General features: G+C 38.9%; 2 long non-coding RNA genes across 2 annotated transcripts; both read right to left on the bottom strand.

Moving 5' to 3' along the window:
- Positions 1 to 552: 552 nt before the first annotated feature.
- LOC123327474 lies at positions 553 to 1,204 on the bottom strand. The gene is made up of 2 exons (XR_006542188.1): positions 1,038 to 1,204; positions 553 to 982 (listed from the first exon to the last, which is right to left on the bottom strand). It is a non-coding gene; the product is annotated as an uncharacterized LOC123327474 (long non-coding RNA).
- Positions 1,205 to 2,829: 1,625 nt separating this feature from the next.
- On the bottom strand, positions 2,830 to 3,861 carry LOC120285789. The gene is made up of 2 exons (XR_005545072.1): positions 3,630 to 3,861; positions 2,830 to 3,538 (listed from the first exon to the last, which is right to left on the bottom strand). It is a non-coding gene; the product is annotated as an uncharacterized LOC120285789 (long non-coding RNA).
- Between the last annotated feature and the right edge of the window lie 3,639 nt (positions 3,862 to 7,500).

The following is a 7,500-nucleotide window of genomic DNA, read 5'->3' as shown; positions in this document are numbered from 1 at the left end:
CCTCGGCCATTCTCCCGCTGCGTTCTCGCCTCGAGGCCTGATGGTCTCCACGAGTGGAGGCGAGTCTAGTTAAACCAGAATTTCGGTAGCACTGCCAGCGGGGTATGATGGCACTTGAAAAAGTATGAATATTATAACATATTCATTTAAGAACTTTATTATACACAACAGGGATGGATTATTTGTAAGAAGAAACTATACAGAATCTTGCACATCCATAAAGACATTCTTTAATCTTACAAACATCCCTTAAAAATAAAATTTTAAATTACCTATTAGATACTATTTTCTTTTATATTAACAACTACTTTATAATATTAAAGTAATTACATTTAATTAAATATTTTAAATTTGTAAATTTTTATATGAATTTATTAATAAAGCGGTACTCACAAATCGATACATCTTGAAGAGCATTCCAGCCAGCTGGCAAAGTGTATCTCTTGATGTGTTTCTGCTACCTTTTTCTTTATTTTCGCCAAGTTTATTTGATGTTGCCCTCGCACAGGATGTGGCCAACACACAGGTGCACATGTCTCCGCTTTTGCGGCATTTACCCGTGGCCTGTTGGGGAACTTAAATGGACAGCAGGTTCTGTTCTGTTCGGTTCGATTCTGTTCGGATCGAAAGCAAATTACGCATAAATCATAGAAAATTAAAAGGCCCGAGCGAATGGAATGAATAAACGAGCGAATGAATGAATGAATGAGCGACTGAAACGAAACGAACGGATGGAATGTAACTTCCGTTCAAGTAATTAATGATGACACATCGAGGTATGGGAATGATTTTGCCGCAGACATATAAATTGTGATTGCCTAATGGGATAAGCTGGACATCGATTAAGGGATTTGGTAAAGCATTGACAGCCATGAAAATGTGCGAAAACTGTCAGCAGAAATGGGCTTCTAATTGGTTTTAAACTCTTTTCAGCATGTCCATGCATCGTTGACAAGATAAGCGAACCAAACTTGCATTTCACCTTTGTGAATAACCACCGTAATCGTAATTAAAATGAAATTATCGAATACCATTACCATATTTGCTTATTTCATGCGGAGGAATTTATAGTTTATTCAATTTGTAAATGATGCCATAATGCAGTGAATTTGATTTACATTTTAAAAGCTAGCACTACAAACGAAAACTTCTTAAAAAGTAAAGAATCTGAAAACATAATGAACTTAAATATTATATGGTGTTGTCTTACTTTTTTTCCAAAGAATGCTATTTTTTATAAATTGATGATAGGCTGCCATGTTGTTTTCATAATCAAAAAGGATACAAAAAATGCCTTCGTATTTAAGCCGTTGATTGAAACCCTTTTGCAGCCTGTGCTCAACACTTAACCCCTCATAAATTTACAACTGATTTTCAATTAAGGATGGATAGCTTTGGCAACCCAACTCTCTCCCTTTGAGCCCCATAAGTTGGCAAGCGCCAAATCGATTTCATCTTTCGCAGTGAGAGAGAGATTACCATAAAAGCTGCTTTCCGTCGATATCTCGATTGGGCATCGGTTTCGGGCCACGTTCGATGGCTCTAAGCCGCTGAGTTCAATGGTCGAAACAGTCGCCGCCGTCGCATCCAATGAACTGATTAGACAAACAATTAATTTCGGCCAATTATGGTGGCGCCTCTTCGGGCGCCCATGGCCCGAAAACTGAGCTGGAAACCACTTAAGCGCGTTTTGATTGAAAAGCCTAAAAGGGGCACCGCCTCTTTCTCTCATCTGCCACCCCCTGCCCCGGCATTTCCCGCCTTCCCCATCGCCATAGCATTGCGTCGCGCATGACCCCAACAATTTGACATAAATCTAAACAAAACAAGCCAAGCAGCCGGGGCAGCAAAGTCCGCACCCGTATTCCTAGGAAGCCTGTTGAACGGTTGTTGTAATCGTCGCAATCGCTGGTCCTGTATCCTGCGAAAGGGCATTGCTAGTATCTCATCAAGTGTGCCATCTTAATTTCAGCTAAGTAAAATAAACTAATTAAAGCCTAATTAGGAAATAAAGATGTTATATCATTTTGATTCTTTTTAAAGTTACTATAATTGTGAAAGACTTGTGATGGCACGAACTTAAAGATCTAATGATCAAAACTAAAATTTCAATACTTTTATGTTCTTATATTACGTACAGAGTTGAGCAAACAACTAACTAACTAGTACCGCCAAATATACTAATACTCTAATATTCGTTCTACGCAAATACAAAATAGCCCGTGCTACTCTACTAAATTGTTGTTCCTCCAGGACGCTCCAAGCGATCCAAGCGACGGCCGCAGGACGACTCCATTAATCAAGGCCGCAAACAAGCGTGGCAGCCGCCGGGGCGCGGGGAGTGGGTGGTGGCTGGGGGTCGGAGGTCAGGCGATGACAATGCCGGCGATATGCAACGCAAGTGGGCGGTGGGTCGATGGCTTGGTGAGGGGGAGGGGAAAGGGAACGCAACTGCGGGCCACACATAAACATAAATAATTAGAATGATTCTTTAAAGGGCAATTACCTAATTTGGAGCGCTTTGAATAATTGCAGGCGACTGAAATGCCGGATAGACGGAGAGAGATAGCAAAAGAACATCGGACGGCGACTGCACTAAGCGGATTAATGCCCCAAAATGAAGATAAAGTGATTTCCAGTGTCGTTGCTGCTTTTGCTTTTGCCACTGCACACGCCCGAGAGACATTTAAATCCAAAACAGTTTGAAAATAATTAGAGCGTTTAGTGACCCAACACCGCCCACCGCCCACCGCCACCCACAATGCTCGTAATTTTCCCGTTGGGCGATACGTTGAAATGTTGAATGCCACATTGCACTGTGGTTTTTTATGCGTTTTTTTTGGCAGAAATTCGAAATGATGACCTATCTTCACCAAATTTGGTTTGTGTTACTCTTTACTTCCCCCAAGATGATTCACAAAGTTTCAAGTGATTTGGTCAACTTTCATATAGCTGCCATATAAACGATCTGGCCGATATGCCATAAAAATATTTACATTACCAAAAAAAAAAAATTTGTATCTATTTTTAATTATATTATATTATGATATTATATACAGAAAATCAAATAAAATAAAATCATATTAAGATGTATATGATGGTCCAAAACAGTTTGTCATGAAATTTAAAAATAAATTTATCATATGTCATTGTTATGCTATTATACTTACAACCTATAATCTATTGCAACCTGGCAAATGTTTCCTTATGTAATCAAAGAAGGACTTAACTTTTTTATTTATCAGTGAAATACAACATTCATTTAAATTATTCTGACCAATTTTTTTAAATATATGCTGCCTAACTGCATCCTCAGAGCGACTATTGTTGCTCCAAATGTCAAGCAGCTCTGCATGCCCAAACAAGTATTCATCTACAAAAACGTAATTTTTTCAAAAAGGAACAAAAAGGTGCATATGAAACTAGTTGTATAATATTATACACATGTTAGTTAATAACTTGCCGTTAAAATTCTTTTGAAGTGGTTTGCCATACAAAAGTTATATTCCACGAAACACAGCTACAATTGTTAAGTTGACTGTAAAAAAGGTACATAAACAAAACACGATACAACTACACAAAAACATATAAAATACACAAAATTTTTACTGAACTACAAATCTACATACCTGGCCTACTGTTTTCCATGACACCAGCTTAAACTTTTTAATTCTCTGAGGAAATATTAACCACAAATGTTGCACAATGATTTGCCGCCAATTTTGTCTTACGCATGTTATCGACAATCAGCTCTCTTTGAGAGGTGGGCAATAAGCCAGTGTTGCATAAAAAAGTAAAAATCGACTTTTTTTTATCTAATTAGACTATCCTAAATATAAAGAAACTAAAAATTTTTTTATTCCGTTAAAAAAATTTTTTGACTTTCTGCCAAAAAAAACACATAAAAAACCAATGTGCATTGGAGGGAGTTGGGAAATCCAGATGAAGACATTACCAGATGGATATTGATTACTCTTGGAAATGCAGTAATTGTGAAGGGGTAATTCAAAACTGCCCGATATGTGTGCTTCTGCTTTATATTTTAATTAATGCATTTACTTCTCAAATTTCTGAGCTTGCTCTAAATCTTTGATTAATTCTAATGCATTTTAGTTTGTTTCAATAACTTTGAAATCAATTTTTATAAAGACATCAGACATTAATTTCTCCTTTCGCCTAATAGCAAATACTAATCTAACAAAATACTGAACATAAAAATCCAATTAGTGCCGCCCATCCAGAGCGAACTTATTAATGATGTTCACATTTAACAATTTATAACTTTTTCCAGAGATTTTCGCATTAATCGTAACTGAGATCATGACAAATTGCGAATACCTTTAAAGCAGCCCGCTCCTGAGTGCCCGGCGATGATGCCGATGGGACTGGACACCGGACCGAGGGACACTTGTTCAAATCGGAGATTCCGAGACACCGAGACTCCGGCCACGTCCCAAGTGACCCAAAAGGACACGCAGCGAACCCTTGACTCCGTGGAATTCGGGGAGGTGGGTGGACTTTGGGCCGAAGTCTGAGCACAGGTTGAAGTTAAATAAATTAAGGGCAATTAGGCGCAGTATTACGGACACAAAGGTCGCTGGTAGCCACCCATTACAGTCATCACAGCCACCGCCCACGTGGAGCTCGACCAGGTGATTTTTCAAATTATGAACGCAAAGGTTTGTTTTTGCTGAATTCCAGCGGAATGGCAGACAACTCAAAGTCATCTTCTGCTGCGGCTGCTGTGATTTTTAATTGCACACTTTGCACTGTAAATTTTACAGTTTTCCACCGACAAGACGGAAGTTCTTCGGCCCGAAGATTAGCGGTAAGTTTTCTTGGCAGACAAGTGCAGAAAGCGTAACGCAAATAGCATTTTGGCCAATTAACTGCGGCTAATTGTTGCGTACAGAAAAGAAAAAAACGCTCATACGCCAAATGCGAAACGTGAAAGTCAACAAAATGTATAACCACCAGAAGTCGGGGGAGTCAGCCAACAGTGAAGTGCAGCAAAAAAAAAAAATTGTAAAAGGTGCAAAAAAATCAAAAGTATCAGTCGAAACTGTTGATCGTTTGCTACCGATCAGCGTTTTTTTCTTGCCAACTTCCGTTGCGGCCAAAAGTCATTTGCATAGTGGCCGAGTTCTACTTTCGCCAACCCAAGCAAAAGATCGTCAAATACAGTCGAGCGTGGCCAAAACCGAACAGGGAAAGGGGGAGGGGGGCTGGGAAAAAGGAAGTCAAATATTTTTATGCGGAGAAAACAATAAATTTATTATAATGAGTTTGCAACGAAGGCAGTTTTAGTTTTCATATTAAGATACTGTGTTACCAATTATTAAATATTATAAATCCATGAAAGCAATTATAGAAGGTGAAGATGTTAACCTTTAATATGATTTCGAGGAAAATATTTTGTAATTTAGTTTCCAAGCCTTTACCAACTATTTAATGCAAACTTTAAGCACAACATAAATTATTTCCCTTGCAGAGTTACGTGGCCAAAATGCTTGACATAAAATGCCCAAACATGAGAAGATCTTTCCACTTAATAATTCAAGCGAATAAAGTTCCAATCTGCTTAGTTCTGGGTACCTGAAGTCAACTCAGAGATACTCATGCAAGACTGCCCAACAATTCAACGAAAATTCGACAGCAAAAACGGAAAACGGAAAAAAAACCGAAACACGCAAGAGGAGATTTCACTTTTTGGAGCTTAGACAAACGAACGAAGCAGTGGAAAATACGAGAAAATAATACACAGCAATCATAACTGACCTTAATCAATGTCTGCCATGTTGAGCTTTCAGTTGTTTTCGTTGAGTGGGTGGGAAAATGGAAATGTATCTTTTCGGAAAATGTATCTTGGAGTGTAACAAGCATATGCAATCGCGTTTTTTCTCGGCCGAAAGAGGACAAACAGCAAGGCAAGTAGTTCTGCTTTTTTTTTTTCTTTTTTTCCCCATGCCTGCGCTTGCTGGCTGTAAACAAGTTTGCTGCGAAAACTTCTCAGGCAATCTGAATCTGTACCTGAATCTCGACGGAGGCAGCTGGTAGATGGTAGATGGTATGGTATGGCACATCTCGGCTGCAGTTTCATTCATATGGAATGGAGACAGGTTGGGAAGGGAGTGGGGCGAAACAGGTAACACTGAGAGCGTTTCCTGTCTGGCCAAAAGACACGAGAGGTATCATGTAGCTGCCCCGAGTCTTCCGCAGGTGAAGTAACTTATACGCAATTTCTGGCTCCACTTCAAGCTCAACTTCTGGCCCCTCGGGCTAATTAGTTTGAGCTCTTCTCATTCCCATTCCCAATCCCAGTCCCATTCCCATAGTGTTGACTATGGTTCTGGTACTGGTTTGGGTTCTGGTTCTGGAGCATCATTAAACTAAGCGGAGATAGTTTTTTTGCGACCGGATCGGTCGACATGAGAGCTCTTTCACTATGCAAACCGATCTTGAATGAACGAGCCGGCCATAAAATCATCACATTGTGAAATTTGTGCACACCATGCAGCTCCAGCCAATTCATTCAGTTTAGCTTCAGTATCTCGTATCTGGCGGATGTGACTCATTCGGTCAAGTCTGAAATTACGCCGCACTCGACTGGCAAAGCCAAGCAAAGCAGAGACAAGCGAAGCGAAGTCGCCTTTTTTCAGCTACTCATTCGTCTTGCCGGCTGCAAGCTTTGCAGTTCTTTTTGTTGTTCAACACTGCGACAAATTTTACTTTAATGTGGTTTTAACTTACAATTTTTAAATGAAAGAAATGCTTAACACAATAAGACATGTACTGAGATAAGTGTGGTATGATATAATAAAAACTAAATGTTCCCTTTCCTTGCTTAACATTTATAAACATATATAATATAATTTTGGAAAGTAGCACATACTATTTTTAAGAATGTTATGGAACGATCTTGAAGTCTTATTTATTCTAGCAGAAATTTTCAATAAATAGAAAAGAAACCAGCAAGTTGCTACTATTTTCTTTTCGTGTACTGTTTTCTGCTTTAATTTTCCTTTTTTTTTTTGGGTCTGTTTTTGTTTTTGATTGACTGTAGGTGCGGAGAAGAAGCGGGGGCCTCGATGAATGGGAATAAAGAATGGGGATGGAGAGTTAGGAACACCCAAAGTACATTCAAAAGCTGTAAACAGACTCCACACCTTTGTAAAACATTTTCAAGACGTGTTAGTTAGCCGGAAAGGTATCTTCTGTGGCAAAATAAAGAAATTCGAAAGCTGATTAAGATTCTATATGTTGGTAAATTAATGTTATTTATGCCTCAGCTGTCTTTAAAAAAAGAAAACAATTGCATTTCCAAGTATTCGAAGCTCGAAGAGGTCACAATATAAATTAAGTTCTTGGCGGATAAGAGTTTGGCCTTTGTACGTTTAATCAAAGTCAACATTCTTTTTGAATTTTCTACTCCAAGGAATGCCTTACTGTTACCGCAGCCACAGCTAATATTATGATAAAGCAACAAAACAGGTCGGGCCA

The sequence above is a fragment of the Drosophila simulans genome, chromosome 2L (assembly GCF_016746395.2).
Source record: "Drosophila simulans strain w501 chromosome 2L, Prin_Dsim_3.1, whole genome shotgun sequence".
In the NCBI taxonomy this organism is placed as follows: Eukaryota; Metazoa; Arthropoda; class Insecta; order Diptera; family Drosophilidae; genus Drosophila; species Drosophila simulans.
This window is presented reverse-complemented; position numbering and strand designations above follow the sequence as displayed.